The 17,640-nt window shown below is 48.9% G+C and overlaps 1 protein-coding gene across 3 annotated transcripts in view; it reads left to right on the forward strand.

Annotated features, from left to right (window-relative positions):
• The window catches only part of mad1l1 (mitotic arrest deficient 1 like 1), a 1,113,232-nt gene that overhangs the window by 311,941 nt on the left and 783,651 nt on the right, over positions 1–17,640 (forward strand). The window lies entirely within an intron of this gene.

Raw genomic sequence — 17,640 nt, forward strand, 5'->3', positions numbered from 1 at the left:
ATATTAGATAAACTGATATCAAAATATTTTCGCTCAACACAGTTCTCTCATTGACTTGCACACTGCCCCTCTCTGTCTGTCTCTCTCCCTTTCTCCATCCTCACCCTTTCTGTCCCCCACTCTGACCAGTTAAAATTTAATTATAGCAGTGTTGGACTTGTTAATCTCCGCATTATTGTCTGTTTTGTGAGACTGTTTGCCAGGTAAAGCAATTATGCAAGTATATGCCAAATATTAGCCTTCAATTCTTTACTCTCCGTTTCAGAAGAAGAGCTACTTGCTTCATGACATTTTCCAAATCCCTTTTAAAACCTCACCAAGAGGGTGGCACGGCGGGTAGCACTGCTGCCTCACCGATGTGCTGAGGACCCGGGTTTGATCTCGGCCCCTGGTCACTGTCACTGTGGAGTTTCCACATTCTCCCCTTGTCTGCGTTGCTCTCGCTCCCCCACACCCCAAAGATGTGCAGGTGAGGTGGATTGGTCACGCTATATTGCGCCTTAATTGGAAAAATTAAAATAAAACCTACACCAGATATTGAATCACGTCACCATTTACTAGTGCAGATGATTAATCAATCATATTGACACATATAAAATGCCAGCGACTGATAGAAATGAGGCTATGGCAGGTGAGGACCTTGAGAGGATTGTTATCACTAAGGAGGTAGTGATGGGCAAGCTAATGGGGCTAAAGATAGACAAGTCTCCTGGCCCTGATGGAATGCATCCCAGAGTGCTTAAAGAAATGGCTTGGGAAATTGCAGACGCACTAATGATGATTTACCAAAATTCACTCGACTCTGGGGTGATCCCGGTGGATTGGAAATTAGCAAACGTGACACCACTGTTTAAAAAAAGAGGTAGGCAGAGAGTAGGAAATTATAGGCCAGTGAGCTTAACTTCGGTAGTAGGGAAGATGCTGAAATCTATCATCAAGGAAGAAATAGCGAGGCATCTGGATAGAAATTGTCCCATTGGGTAGACAAGACATGGGTTCATAAAGGGCAGGTCATGCCTAACTAATTTAGTGGAATTTTCTGAGGACATTACCAGTGCAGTAGATAACGGGGAGCCAATGGATGTGGTATATCTGGATTTCCAGAAAGCCTTTGACAAGGTGCCACACAAAAGGTTGCTGCATAAGATAAAGATGCATGGCATTAAGGGTAAAGTAGTAGCATGGATAGAGGATTGGTTAATTAATAGAAAGCAAAGAGTGGGGATTAATGGGTGTTTCTCTGGTTGGCAATCAGTAGCTAGTGGTGTCCCTCAGGGATCCGTGTTGGGCCCACAATTGTTCACAATTTACATTGATGATTTGGAGTTGGGGACTAAGGGCAATGTGTCCAAGTTTGCAGATGACACTAAGATGAGTGGTAAAGCGAAAAGTGCAGAGGATACTGGAAGTCTGCAGAGGGATTTGGATAGGTTAAGTGAATGGGCTAGGGTCTGGCAGATGGAATACAATGTTGACAAATGTGAGGTTATCCATTTTTGTAGGAATAACAGCAAACGGGATTATTATTTAAACGATAAAATATTAAAGCATGCTGCTGTGCAGAGAGACCTGGGTGTGCTAGGTCATGAGTCACAGAAAGTTGGTTTACAGGTGCAACAGGTGATTAAGAAGGCAAATGGAATTGTGTCCTTCATTGCTAGAGGGATGGAGTTTAAGACTAGGGAGGTTATGTTGCAATTGTATAAGGTGTTAGTGAGACCACACCTGGAGTATTGTGTTCAGTCTTGGTCTCCTTACTTGAGAAAGGACATACTGGCACTGGAGGGTGTGCAGAGGAGATTCACTAGGTTAATCCCAGAGCTGAAAGGGTTGGATTATGAGGAGAGGTTGAGTAGACTCGGACTGTACTCGTTGGAATTTAGTAGGATGAGGGGGGATCTTATAGAAACATTTAAAATTATGAAGGGAATAGATAGGATAGATGCGGGCAGGTTGTTTCCACTGGCGGGTGAAAGCAGAACTAGGGGATATAGCCTCAAAATAAGGGGAAGTAGATTTAGGACTGAGTTTAGGAGGAACTTCTTTACCCAAAGGGTTGTGAATCTATGGAATTCCTTGCCCAGTGAAGCAGTTGAGGCTCCTTCATTACATGTTTTTAAGGTAAAGATAGATAGTCTTTTGTAGAATAAAGGGATTAAGGGTTATGGTGTTCGGGCCGGAAAGTGGAGCTGAGTCCACAAAAGATCAGCCATGATCTCGTTGAATGGCGTAGCAGGCTCGAGGGGCCAGATGGCCTACTCCTGCTCCTATTTCTTATGTTCTTATGTTCTTATGTTGAGATTTGTCCAATAACTTGGGAATATTCCATGACATTTGTTCTCCTGCTCCTGTGATATTTCAGGAGTATTAATTTATAAGAACTAGGAGCAGGAGTTTAAGAACTAGGAGCAGGAGTTATCAGTTCAGCTCCTTGAGCTTGCTCCGCCATTCAATACGATCATGGCTGATCCCCTTTCAGCCTCAACTCCACTTTCCTGCCCATTCTTCATAACCCTTCAACTCATAACATTTGATGGAAGGAATTTATCCTCATCTCTGTTTTAAATCCACACCCTTTGTTCTGAAATTGTGACCTCTTGTTCTAGATTGCCCCACAAGAGGAAACATCCCCTCTACATCTACTTTGTCAATACCTTTCATCAAATTTTATACCTCAATTGTATCTCTTCCCGTTTTTTTAAACTCAAGAGAGTGTAGGCCAAAACAGCTCAGCCTCTCTTCATATGGTTATTTAATTTAGTACTGGTCGTCTTCTGACTCTTATTCCTGAACGTTTGGGAAGCCATCGTTGTTTCCCCTGCTCAGGGTTGTGGTTAAAATAAATGATTGAGCCTGGAAAACAACATTGCATTCCGATCTGCATATTTGAAGGAGACTCTGCTGACCTGGGACAGGTGGCTTTGCCGTCTTCGATTCTAAATATAAGTGGTCAAAGTCTATGGGCGCGATTCTCTGCATTGACGCCGGTTCGGAGAATAGCAGGCCACGCAAATTTTCACGGCGACGCAGGTCCGACGCCCTCCCGCTATTCTCCGAACCCCGCACAAACTACACGTCGGGATTCCCGGCAAAGGCCTCGAACGCGCCCCCGACACGACCAGAATCGCTACTTATTGGCCCCCCGCTATTCTCCAGCCCGCATGGGCCGAAGTCCCGACGTCATCACGCACTGTTTTCACGCCGGCCAAACACCTGCTTTTCAAGTTCGTCAACCAGTCGTGCTGGCTGACGAGAGCTTCGATTAGGTCAGCGCACCGCTCAGCGCACTGCTGGAGTCTGGCCACAACGGGGAAGGCAACGGAGGGGGGAGTGGTGAAGACTGAGGGGGGAGTGGGGGGGAGTGGGGGAGACTGAGGGGGGGAGTGGGGGAGACTGAGGGGGGGAGTGGGGGAGACTGAGGGGGGGAGTGGGGGAGACTGAGGGGGGAGTGGGGGAGACTGAGGGGGGGAGTGGGGGAGACTGGGGGGGGGAGTGGGGGAGACTGGGGGGGGGAGTGGGGGAGACTGGGGGGGGGAGTGGGGGAGACTGAGGGGGGAGTGGGGGAGACTGAGGGGGGAGTGGGGGAGACTGAGGGGGGAGTGGGGGAGACTGAGGGGGGGGAGTGGGGGAGACTGAGGGGGGGAGTGGGGGAGACTGAGGGGGGGAGTGGGGGAGACTGAGGGGAGTGGGGGAGACTGAGGGGGGGAGTGGGGGAGACTGAGGGGGGGAGTGGGAGAGACTGAGCGAGTGACCCGTCCAACCCCGTTACAAAATGTCTGCCACCATGCCATGGCGTGCCGGTCACAAGGACATGGCCGCTGGTTCCCCTGTGGCTTACGGCCACAGGCCACTGACGCACCAGTGAAGAGGATGTAGTTAACTGCCCGTTGGATGCAGAAAGTGACCAGGGGTTAGGCTGCCCGCCTGTCAGCAGCGCGACCAGGCCACCGGGCACACAGGTATCCCGTGGCAGGCGGCTGCCGAGGTTTCGACTAACCTCCGTCTTACATGGCCGTCTAACATGTCCCATTTCTCTGCCCCCCACCACCCTTCTGTAGGTTAGCACAATGTCTGCGAACAGAACGGCTATGTTCTGCGCAGTGGTTGGGGCCGCTGCACTGCATTTGGAGATGCAGCAGCATCCACAGCCACAACCCGCAGTGGATGCAGGGCCAGCTGCAGCAGCAGAGGGAAGGGCCGAGGAGTTGGCAGTCGTCGAGCAGCATGGGGGGGAGGAGGAGGAGGAGGGGGGAGGAGGAGAGAGTGAGGGTGCAGCCACGGCGCCAGAGGCGACGACCAAGGCCGAGGGTGTACCGTGCCCGGATCTCTTTCCTAACAATGACGGACATCACCTGCAGGAGGAGAATCCAGCTGAGTAGGCGGACGGTGATACATAACTGTCACATCGTGGCGCACCTCGCCCTACGGGGGAGGACACGCGATCCCGGTTGCCATCAAGGTGACGGTCGCTCTTAACTTCTATGCGACCGGCTCCTTCCAGTCTCCGAGCGGGGACCTCTCCGGGATCTCCCAGTCATCGGTGCACAGGTGTATCTGGGATGTGACCGACGCCCTCTATGCCATCGCCGATCGCTACATCACCTTTCCCGAGGACCGAGCAACTCAAGACTCACGAGCTCGTGGATTTGCCAGCGTGGCCGGGATACCGATGGTGCAGGGGGCAATCGATTGTGTTCACGTCCCCATGCGCCCGCCTGCAGGGGACAGGGACGTGTTCACAAACAGGAGGGGGACATACTCCATGAATATCCAGGTAGTATGCGACCCCCACATGAGGATCATGAATGTCTGTGCAAGGTTCCCAGGGAGTGTGCATGACTCCTACATACTGGCGCAGTCGTTCATCCCTGCGATGTTTGAGGGACGTCCCCCCCGGCTGAGGGGCTGGTTGCTAGGCGACAGGGATTATCCGCTGAGGTCTTGGCTGATGACGCCAATACGGAGGCCTCTGACCAATGCGGAAACCCGATACAACGATGCCCATGCAGCAACCAGAGGTGTGGTGGAGCGCTGCCTTGGCCTCCTGAAGATGAGATTCAGGTGCCTGGACCGCTCCGGAGGGGCCCTGCAGTACCAACCCGACAGGGTCGCTCGCATTGTTGTGGTCTGCTGTGCGCTGCACAACATCGCGATGCAGAGGGGAGATGACCTGCTGCAGGAGGCGGAGGGAGAAGCAAGTGGCAGTGGTGCCAGCACCGAGGAGGAGGAGGAGGCTGGCGGAGTGGCGGGCGCAGCATGCAGACACGACCCTGGTGCTGGTGATGTCCAGGAGGCAGCACAACGGACCCGGCGAGGACGACGGGCACGCAACGCCTTGGTGGCAGCACGGTTCATGCGACATCCCCACTGAACGCCAAACCACCACCTGCATCGCTAGTCGTGCAGAGGGTCAACACAAAACTGCCACCCCCCCTCCCTCTCAGTGTACACTGCTCCACTTCGACATCACTCTTACCACTGGGTCCAGACGGTATGGCACAACATTGATGGCTGTGTCAGCGGGTGTGATCAGTGCCATGTGGAATGATGACAGGCTGCTCTGCGAAGAGCTGTGAGCTCAGAATCGTTAGAGAGAGTCTGACCCATGGCAATAGCTGAACCATCCACCTTGGTGGCCGCTGAGATCGTCACGGACACTCCATCACGTGCCCGTTTGGGCTAGCTGTGGGAGGGGGTGGGAGGGAAGGGACTGCACACCCGGCACCGAAGTTTCATCGCTCGTCAACCCCAGCGACACTCGGTCACCATCACAATTCCTGTGGCTGTGGAACAATCACACGGTATTACAAGTAAGGTGGAACAGTGCGTTTAATGTGAACAAAAATCTACAGGTGCCCTAGCCCCTACAACTAAACTGTGCACTTCACCCGTGCCAACTTACTCAGTGTCTCTCTTTGTTGCCTTACGGGCCCTACCACTACGTCCAAGTGATTCACCAGATGATACCGCAGGAGTGGAGGAGGACTGCTGCGAATCGCCCCCTTCGACTCGTTTCTCCTTCGGCAAGCGTTTCCTGGGGCGACCCGGCCTTGATGGGCCAGGCTGCTCTGCGGGCGTCTCGGGTGACGTTGTGCCACCCTGCTCTGCCTGCTGCCCACCCGATGCACCAGGGATGGGACGGGGGGAGGCCGAGAATTCCGGGACGTCCCTTGATGGAGTTAATGGGACGGGCCCCGAAACCACCTCCTCCCTCGGGGAGCCCGGTGGCCCCTGGGCCTCACTTTGGGACAGAGGTGCGAGCGGGGAGGTGCCCCGTCACGCCACCGACACCTGGCGCTGCCAGTCCTGGAGGCCTGCAACGGTATCCACCAGGATCCGAAGGTTTGCAGAGATGGAGTCCAGGGAGTTAGACATTCCTGCCAGGGACTGTGCGATCTCAACCTGTGAGTGCACAACACCATCCAGCACATGTGTCAGGCGGTTGATGCTCTCCGCGACTGACTGCTGGGACTGTGCCATCGACTTCTGGGACTGTGCCATCGACTGCTGTGACTGTGCCATGGCGTGCTGCGACTGGGCCATGACCTGCTGAGACTCGGCCAAGGCCCGCAGCGCGCCGGCAATGTCGTGTTGGCTCTGGCGCATTGCTGCCTGTGAGAGGGCAACCCTGTCCAGGGCCAAGGATGACTCGTGCACATTAAGCCCAACACCTTGCATAACCTGACCCATTCCTCCACCGCGGATGCCACCCGTGCGGTGTCGGCCTGGGTTGCTGCCATGAGCGGCACCACTCCCTGCTCGTGGACGCGGTTCGACGACTCTAACAGCGTCTGCAGAGTCTGGAAGACAGCCCTCATCCCGTCATTGTTTCCCTGGGTTTTTTGATACGTCGGCTGTGCGGGTGGGTTGAGAAAGTCCAGGAACTTGGAAAACGTCTGGGAGCCAGCTGCATGCTGGGCCTGGCCTGGCCTCTGCCAGTCCGGGCCCTCGGCTGCTCCGACCTCCACCTGCTGTACCTGCTCAGCTGTGATGTGCGACCCAGACTGTGACCCAGGAGCCTCATCACTAAATAGGCCAACCGGGGTGAGTGTCTCTGGGATGGTGGATGGTGTGGGAGATAGCTGTGCCGCAAGCTCGAGGTCGTCTTGGGTTGACGCCTCTATGTCATCGGCCCGCTGAGAGGCTGCAGGGCGTTCGCGGGCCATTTCTCTCTCTTTCTCTGTCGCCGCCCTCTTAGCGTCCTGCTTCACAGATTCGGTTGGGGAGGATGGGACTCCCCGCTGATCGGGCACCCTCTCTTGTGCGGCCCTGGGTGACGTGGGGGCAGATGCCTGTGTCTGCCTGGAGGCAGACGGCCCTGGTCGTTCGGCATTACGTCCTAGGGAAGAGAATGAAACGGGTTATTTAGATTCGCTCGGCCGGGCGCTGGACAGTGACCCAGTGGGCAGGGTGTGAAGGGACAGAGGATGGGGGAGGTGTCCAATTGGGCAGGGTGTGAAGGGACAGAGGATGGAGGAGGTGTCCAAGTGGGCAGGGTGTGTGAAGGGACAGAGGATGGGGGAGGTGACCCAGTGGGCAGGGTGTGAAGGGACAGAGGACGGGGGAGGTGTCCAAGTGAGCAGGGTGTGTGAAGGGACAGAGGATGGGGGAGGTGTCCTAGTGGGCAGGGTGTGTGAAGGGACAGAGGATGGGGGAGGTGACCCAGTGGGCAGGGTGTGAAGGAACAGAGGATGGGGGAGGTGTCCAAGTGGGCAGGGTGTGTGAAGGGACAGAGGATGGGGAGGTGTCCAAGTGGGCAGGGTGTGTGAAGGGACAGAGGATGGGGGAGGTGTCCAAGTGGGCAGGGTGTGTGAAGGGACAGAGGATGGGGGAGGTGACCCAGTGGGCAGGGTGTGTGAAGGGACAGAGGATGGGGGAGGTGACCCAGTGGGCAGGGTGTGAAGTGACAGAGGATGGGGGAGGGGGGGGGTTGTTTGTCATGCAGGGTTGTCTCACTTGTTGCAGCTTCGCCAACCTCGCATTGCGCGATCTCCCGGGTGGCAGATCCCCCAACAAGGTCCAGTGCCCTCTGCTCAAACGTGGTGAGGGGGCGCAGGATGGGCGAACCCCCTCCAGTCTTGTTCTGCTCACGGGTGTTGTGAGCGGTCTTGTCCTGTTGGGGGAGGGGGCATAGGTATATCATTACAATACGGCAGGTATCAGCAGGCCGTTCAGATACTGGCACAGTTTGGGGGTCAAGTTGTAATAAGACCATTGCATCTCTCCATGGGGGCCAGAGCGCTGGGTCTGTGACTACTTTGTGAACCACCCTCAACTCACTCTGCCCCAATCCCCCTCCACCCCAATCCCCCTCCACCCCCCCTGCCGGGGGGGGGGGGGGGGGGGGGGGAAGAGGGGAGGTGGGTGATTAAGTTAAGGGGGGAGGGACGGTTGTGACCCGGGGGCACCATCTTGGCACTTACCCTGGCAGCCCTGGTGAGGTCGTGCATCTTCTTCCGACATTGGTCTGCAGAGCGAGGGGTCTGCCCCACAGCACTAACGGCAGCAGCCACCTCACGCCAGGCCTGGCGCACCGCGCTGGCAGGGTGGCGATGCCCTCTACGCGGGCAGATGATGCCCCTCCTCTGCTCGATTGATTCGAGCAGCATCTCCACGACAGCCTCAACGAATCGCGGGGCTGCTCTCCTGAGCTCCGACATCCTGGCCTAGTTTCTGTGCTCGCCCGCGCCCTTTTACAGCGTCGGGCGGCGTCACGTGGGCGTGTTCGTAGCGTTGCCGCGTTCCGGCGTCATCGCGCACGTGATTGACGCGGCTCCGATCCTAGCCCATTTCCCGGACGTGAATACCTCGGGAAATAGGCCGTGTTGGGCCGTCGCAAAAGTCGGCCGTTTTCACGGCCAACTTCGCGATTTTCCGCGGGTGCGGAGAATCGCGCCCTATATGTGGCCCGCGCTCCATTGTAAATGTCTGGCTCTCCAGGTTTCCATCAGGTAGGGGAAATCAAAAGCAGAATGAGTACAAGACTCCTTCCTCCTGCTTTGTTCAGTAATCAGACTCTCATCCTGAATTTGAAATTATCCTAATTTTCAACGCTTGTTTGAATCAAAATTATTTTATGCATACTGTAAAGGTAGAGTATAAACTCCACTACCTCCCAAGAAAAATAGCAGCAGATGCATTGGAACACCACCAACCTTCAAGCTCCCCTCTCGTCACACAGAACCCTGACTTGAATATACCATTGGTCCTGGGTTAAAATCCTAGAACTCCCTGCCTAAACGGCTCTGTGGATTTCCTTACACCTGATGGACTGCAGTGGTTCAAGAAGACACCTCATCTCAATGGAAAGTTAGGGACGAGCCGCGGACATTTACTGCTAGGTCTGAGAGCCTGGTGACCACGGTGATAGCATTAGTTTGCAGTTTTTCAAGTTGGAAAACTCACAACAGGACCACATGAAAGTCATTGTCTCCTCCACTCACTGAAGATCTATGTTCTCTGGAGAACTTTCACCTGAACAACTTGAAAGCAAGGGATGAACTTCATGCCCAGTTCTGTGGGTGACCGCTCATGCGTGACCAAGTTCAAAAATACCATGGCATCGTTCTTGACTGTACATTGACTTACCAGCAACACCTCCACAACGACGGAGCTAAGGCCAAGACGAGACTGAATCACATACGGAAGCTAACAGGTACCACCTAAGGCAGCAGCGCCAACTCACAAAACGTTGCTTTACCTGCCCTGGTCTAGCCAACAGCAGAGTACTGCTGCTTTAACCTGGCTCAGGAGCCATCACACAAATGTAGCTATCCACCGTTGGGACGCCAAAATTCCTGGAATGTCGAGACCAACACAGCTTGATTGGCTTTCTGTGCTAGCACACATTGCAGCTTCCAATATCCACAGGAAAGACACCCTTCTCAAAAAACACCCCTAGATGATAGCTGAAAAAGCACTCCCATTATCAAAGAACCAAAAGAAACCCCCAGGCTCTCGTCTGAATTCCCACAACCCCTACTGGAAACACACTTCACATCCTAGAAACTGAGGACAACCCCACCTCTTGGTAGCGTACTTCCAGGTTGACTGCAAACATCACTAACCGCAACCTGGTAACTGACCCAAGTGGTGGAGGCCTGGTTTTAACCTTCCACAGAAATTCTGGAGAACCTTACACTGCTTGATGACGACCCATTGAATATGTGGCCACTTGTTGTACAAGTTAAATATGAGGAACAGCACAAATTCTGACTCTGGTCATCCAGGTCAGAGCATCACTCAAAATGAACTTCTGCCCTGAGAGATCCTTTCATGTAGGCATCATCTGAAGCAGTTAAAAAGATTTTTACCTTTACCTGTAGCTGCTTTTCCAGCCATATCAAAAGAAAAGGCGACGGGCAACAGGCATGTTCAAATTCCATGAATGAATAATAAAAAAAAACACAGATTGCAGTAGTTCGAGGAGGCGCTCAACACTACCTCAGGACAATGATGGATGGCCAGTAAACTCTTGACTTGCCAGACATGTGCACATCTCAAGAATAAATATTTAACCTTTAGATTGAGAGCTGGGGAAGCTGAACGCTTTTCACATTTTCTAATGTGAGAGTGTGTGTGTATCATTTATTCTTTCCCATGTCTTCAGTTTTTTTAGTCACAAAACTCACTGTGCTCCCTGTCTCTTGAGACCAAGAGATCAGATTTGTTGCATCCAGACTTGTAGATGATTGTCAACTTGTCACTTAGAGGTATTCAATGGTGGACTGATGACAGCTTTGTGTCTGCTTATCCCTCCGTTCACTTAGAGCTTCCCCACTGCAGCACAGCTGGATTAGTAGCTGGCAAAGTTGGGGAGAGGAAACTGAATCATACCTGGAAGTAGTTATCCCAATATGCTGTGCCATCTTGTCCCTGCATTCTTGTACTGTGCTGATTTTTCAAAATTCTGATGAAAGGTCTTGACCAGAAATGTTATCTACTTTCCTTTTTTCCACCGATCCAGTTTGACATGAGTGTTCCCAGCATTTTTTCCTTTTTTGGCAGTGCAAGGTATTCCATTGATAATGTTGTGAAAAGTATGGTTAATTGAGGCTGAGAGATCAGAATGCCAAATAGGTCTATCATTTGAACTTGAGTTCCGAAATATGAAAAGAGGATGATCAATATTCTGTTATATTTATTTCAAAAGACTGGCATGAAGTATGGTTCTGGGGTCAGAAATTATTTCTACAACTGGAGGCTGAACATATGGCATTTAATGTGTCAACTTTGTCAAACTTGCAATTAAGTAGTTAGAAACATAGAATTTCTAAAGTGTAGAAGGAGGCCATTTGGCCCATGGTGTCTGCACCGACTCTCTGAAAGAACACCCTATCTAAGCCCACTCCCCGTAACCCTCCCTAACCTGCTCATGTTTGGGCTGTGGGAGGAAACCCACGCAGGGACGAGAAAATGTAAACTCCACGCAGTCACCCAAGGCTGGAATTGGACTCAGGTCCCTGGTATTGTGAAGCAGCTGTGCTAAACATTGTGCCACCATGCCGCCCACATTTGAGTGCACATATGGCACCATCAAGACATAAATTAGTTCAGCATAAATATGGTGTAATTTTCATATTCAACTTCACCAGCCAAAGAGTAATGTAGAGGATTGAATCCCAGCATCAGCTGAAAGAGGATGGACTATGTTGACAGTGATCCAGACACTTAAATTTGTTGCATTTCTACTTTCTAAGTGAGATTCATCACTCCTTCAAAAAAATAAACAAATTTCATATTTTTTAGAGATTTGTTTATTTTTGTTAAATTTGATCATTTTCTCCATTGAATTCCTGAAGATGGTGCTGTCACGCCCATCTGGCCTCAGTGGCTGTTCCACATGTATGGGCCTGAACATTGAATGTTGATTAAGGTATTCAACAGTGAGGGGGCATCAAGGCTGACCCCATCCAAATCTTACCTGATGTTGCATCTGTGAGTTTTTGGCAGGAATTACTGTAGGTCATTAAAATTATGTGGCAGTTCAAATGGTTAGAAGTAAAGATGTTTCAACTTTCAGGGGAACCAAAACTAAGCGTCACAACTAAGATAATTAGGAATCAATAAAGAATTCAGGAGAAACTTATTTATCACAAAAGCGCTGAGAATGTAAAATTTGCTGCCATATGGAACAATAGAAGCAAATACCATAAGTATATTGAAGACTGAACTAGTTAATAAGTCATGTGTTCAGTACCAAGCGGGTGGCCATGGTCTGCTGGAAGGAAGTCTGTCACTTGCCCTCATATGCAGGGACGAAATGATGCCCATGGGCATCGTCTGGATCCTGTCACTCACCATTATGGAGAGCCCGACCAGTCACTCAGCATGATCATATTGATCAGCAGCCCTATTCACATCATTCACATTGCCCTGTGCACCCACACAGACCACAGGATGATACCTGGTTGCCACTTAGCCAATCAGAGGATCAGGTGGTGGTATAGCAAGCTTGGAGTATCCTGGATTCGGCTGGGTAAAGGCAATATTGGGGGAAGTTTGTTTATATCCTCTTGGGTAAGACAAGTTCTTGGGTCTTGCAACACTGCTCACAGTACATTTTCTTTTGAAGAGTGTTTCTATGTTTGTAAATAATTTGTAATCTGAGGTGTGAATGTATTTAAAGTAGGGTGACTGTACATTCATGCTTTCCAGGGACTGTCTCCAGCTGAGGCACAGTGTCCTGAAAGAGTCCCAGTTCACAAAATAAGGCCCTGAATACTTTATAAACCTTTAATTTATCATGGTCGAATACATCTAATGAAAATGTGAGGTACAGCACAGAGCATGTGCTATATGTTGCCTTGGATAAAGGCGTGTATTGAATTTCTAAATAATAATTGCGTTAGAGTGATATACTGAGAATGCTTCTATTGCTAATACTGCAAGTTGAAACATAATACAATACTATTGCCATAGCAACAACATTGGCTGAATTGCCTCTGACGTAGAACATATTCAGGATTTGAGATTTTGAGTAAAGCGGAAATAGCATTGTCAAAAAAAGTGTAATTTCTGCTTTAACAACCAGCAACAAAAGGATTTTCCATATTTAAGCCCAACTAGAAAATAAATATCTGTATTATGTTCAGTATGTCAGTCAGTCAGTATTTTCCAATTTGAATGGAGACAGGATTGCTGTAAAAGAACACAAAGGTACCAATGAATATAAAGCTTCTCTTGCACCAAGGCTGCTTCAAACTCTGTTTGTGGGTTTCTCTTTTGTGGGTTTTTACACAAAATTGAGCCAACAAAGACTAGGCTGTATAAAGACAACAGGCATGAAAAACTGATATTCTTGAATGATTTTATCAACAAATACTTAAAAGTAAATAGTATCAGAAATAGTACTGGAAAGATTGATGGGATTAAGTGGTGACAAATACCCCGGACCTGACTACTTCATCTTGGGGTTTTAGAAGAGGTATCTCTGGATGCATTGATTTTTATCTTCCAGGTTCCTTAGGTTCTCGAACCAGTTCCCAAGGATCGGGAAGATAGCAATCAAAACCTGACAATTAAGAAAGGAAGAAGAAAGAAAATGAGGAACTATGAAGTCACAGTAATAGGCTAAATGTGACTGTTATTAGGAACATGGTACAGGTAATCGGACATTTAAAAAAAACATAAAATTACTGCGCATGGATTTACAGATGAGAAATTGTTTTTGACAAATCTGTTGATAGTTTTTTGAGGATGTAGCTAAGGCGGTTGAACAGTGGATGTAGTGTACTTGGATTTTGAAAAAGAATTCAATAAGATGCTACACAAGAGGATTTGTCATAGAATCCCTCCAGTGCAGAAAAAGGCCATTTGGTGCATCGAGTCTGCACTGACTCTTTGAAAGACCACCCCACACAGATCCAATCCCATGCCCTATTCTGACAACCCCACCCTAAGCGGAAATTTAGCATGGCCAATCCACCTAACCTGCACATCTTTGGACTTGACAAGTTTCGACTCATGGAATTGGCAAGTCAACTACAAATTTGAGTGAAGCCTTACTGCACCGAACAGGCTCTGTGTTCTCTTCACCATTCATGTTCATAGCTAACTTTATAACATCAGTAACATTGGATACAATAAATTCAGTCCTCATTGAAGTTGTTAATATAGACTGTAAATAGATGAGACCCAAGTGATGATCCTTGCAGTACCCCTCTGGTTACAGCCTTCCAATCCAAAAATTGTCCCATTTATTGTGACTGCATTTTATTTACATTAACCAATCCTTACTCCATGCTAATATATTATTCCAATTTTAAGTGCAACGTTATGTGAATCAACTTTAAGTGCATAAGATTTTCCAATTAAAATCAATGCAAAAGTTATAGTTAGGTTCTGTGGGATCTTTCTCATAGAAAAAAAATTTAAACATTGTACTCTAAGTTTAAAATACTGTACTTGCTAAATTCTTGTATTGGTAACTGATAACTTTTAAAATATACAAGGAATATACTAACTGTCTACTTACCTCCCGCTTACTGCCTCTCCTGCTTGCTGCTGGTCTTGCGCATTAAGCCTCCTGCTTGCCAGACAACCCGCTCTCTGCCCCTCTGGACCCTTACACTTGCTGCTTCTGCTGCTCTCCAGCCTCCCCTTTCTCTGTTGATCCTCCAGTTTGTGGACTCTGCCACTCCTTGAATCTCATTTTTGCTGCTGACATTCTGGTTCCTGATCTTTTTTGCTCTCTCATCCTCCATCTTGCTGCCGGTTCATGGCTTCTGCTGCTCCGTGACTCTCCTGGTCACAGCGGACTATTTATTTTACCATATCATTCACTCCTACCTCTCCTGCTTGCCGCCTATCCCAAATCCTTTCTGTGGGCAATGGCTTGAGTTGAGCGACGAGATGGAAAGAGCAGTTTTGACTTAAAGGGTGTAGGTTGCAAGCTGGAGAGAAGGTGTGAGGAGCAGACTCAGCTCAATAATTGCATTAATTGAATCACACAGTCCGACATTCAACAGAGCATGAAACAACTTTAAAACAAAATTTGTGATTCTCAAATTGTCAAATGTTAATTGTCAGATGTTAAAGCAGAATAACTTAATATAGAGCAATTTAAAATGGGGACTTAGTGTCCCTGGGAAGGTGGATGAGGAGGCAATAACATGGCAGGTAGGGTACAAGATGGACTCTGAAGCTATTTACTTTTGCAGGAAAAATAAAAAGCTGCTTATTCTTTGGTGGGTCAATGGGAAATGTTTGAATTCTGAGAAATCCAGTTACCCCTTGCACTTGAATCACAGAAAGTTAACATGCAGGCCTGTACAACAAGCAATTAAGAAGTCAAATATTATACTCGCTTTTGTTAGAAAGGGATTGGAATAGTAACAAAGTCTTACGACAGTTATGCAAGACATTGGTGAGGTCACACCTTTAGTTTGGTCCCCTTATCTAAGAGGGAGTGAAATAGAGGCTCACTCTACTGTTCTTGGAATGAAGATTATTCCATGAGAGGAGATTGAGCAGACTAGGTCTACATTCCCTGGAGTTTGGAAAAATCAGAGGTGACCTAATTGAAACAAATAAAATGCTTGGGCTTGACAGAGTAGATGTTGAAAATTATTTCCGCGGGAGTCTAAAATAGAGGGTTACAGTCTAAGAATAAAGTGTTGGCTATTTTGAGATGTGAAAAAATTGCTTCACTCATAATGCCGTAACTCTTCAGAATTCTCGACCCTAGAGAGCTGGTAATGCTCAGTCATGAAATATAAGGGCAGCACGGTAGCATAGTGGTTAGCACAGTTGCTTCACAGCGCCAGGGTCCCAGGTTTGATTCCCGAATTGGGTCACTGTGTGTGTGGAGTCTGCACGTTCTCCCCGTGTGTGCGTGGGTTTCCTCCAGGTCCTCCTGTTTCCTCCCACAGTCCAAAAATGTGCCGGTTAGGTGGATTGACTATGCTAAATTGCCCTTAGAATCCAAAAAAGATTAGGTGGGCTCATCGGGATGGGGTGGAGGTATGGGCTTCGGAAGGGTGCTCTTTCCAGCGCCTGTTGCAGACTCGATGGGCCGAATAGCTGCCTCCTGCACTGTAAATTGTATGATTCTATAGTCAAGACCAAAGTGATAGAGTTTTGGCTACTAAGGGTTCTGGGTGATAATGGGATGTTAATTATATTGTTAGGATACACTGGCAAAGAGCACTGTTTAATTAAGTAGTTCGAGCAATAGAGGTAGGTGGGACACTGGGTGAGGGGGACAAGAGCTATGAGACTGAACAAAGTCATTAAACTCTGTTGATAAAGGAAAGCACTGTGTCTTGGTTTCTGCTTCACCAAGCAGCTTGGATCCTGTTAGCAATGTTGATTAAAAAGGATAGGTGGTTGAAGACCAGCTATGATTTTAATGAATGGCAGAGCAGGCTCGAAGGACCAGTGGTCTACTCCAGTTTCTATTTCTTATGATGCTCTCATGTGAGGGAGAAATGAATAGGACATGCTGATATTGTGAGTACATAGAATCTCTACAGTGCAGATGAAGTCAATTCAGCCCATCGAGTATGCATCAGCTCCTGGGAAGAGCACCCCACTTAAGCCCATGGCTCCTCCCTATCCTCATAACCTAATAAGTCCACCTAACCTTTTCGACACGAAGGGGCAATTTATCATGGCCAATCCACCTAACCTGCACTTCTTTGGACTGTGGGAGGAAACCAGAGCACCTGAAGGAAGCGCACGCAGACACGGATAGAAAGTGCAAGCTCCACACAGAGTCACCTGAGGCCGGAATTGAACCAGGGTCCCAGGAGCTGTGAGGTTAACTACTGTGCCACCGTGCCATGGGAAGAAGCTCGTCTGGAGCATGTAAACTGTTACAGACCTGTTGAACTAAATATACCATTTCTGTGTAAATGCTTTGTAGATTTTATATTTTATTTACTTTTGCCTAGCTTAAGGTGGCACGATGGCAGAGCGGTTAGCACTGCTGCCTCTCAGGGCCAGGGACCCGGGTTCAACTCCGACCTTGGGTGACTGTGTGGAATTTGCACGTCCTCACCGTGTCTGCGTGGGTTTCCTCCAGGTGCTACGGTTTCCTTCCACAGTTCAAAGATGTGCAGGCGGTTGAATTGGCCATGATCATTGTGCGGGATTACGGGGTTAGGTCGGGGGAGTGGGCCCATGTAGAGTGCTCTTTCGGAAGGTCGGTGCAGACTCTGGGAAATTCTATAGATTCTATGGATTAATGACTCTATGGTTTAAGGACATTGAGACTTGTCGTGATGATCAACTACCACCTTGGCTGTATCAGCTGAATCGACACATAGCTGAGATTGATAGTCACTTTTCTCATGTATATGGGACCGCAGGTTCATTAGGCAACATATTTACCCTAAAGAGGTATCCATTTACTTTAGATTAAGCAAAAAAATGCTCTAAGTAGAAAATCTGATGCATTTTCCGACTCTCAGGAATTTAAATAAGGTCCCTGAATCCCAAAACTTTGTTTTTACCCTCATTTTGCATCATTGTGTCAACGTGTATTTAATAAAAAAGCTGAATATTGCTATTTTGCTTTTCCGAGGTTAATGTGGTACAGTGTGATAAATAGTAAATGTTGAGCAAATGAGGATGAATTTATGGCCTGGAGGTATTTCAGAGCTTGAAGCACAAGGGCTTAGTTGAGATGAAACAGGA

The sequence above is a fragment of the Scyliorhinus canicula genome, chromosome 15 (genome assembly GCF_902713615.1).
Source record: "Scyliorhinus canicula chromosome 15, sScyCan1.1, whole genome shotgun sequence".
In the NCBI taxonomy this organism is placed as follows: Eukaryota; Metazoa; Chordata; class Chondrichthyes; order Carcharhiniformes; family Scyliorhinidae; genus Scyliorhinus; species Scyliorhinus canicula.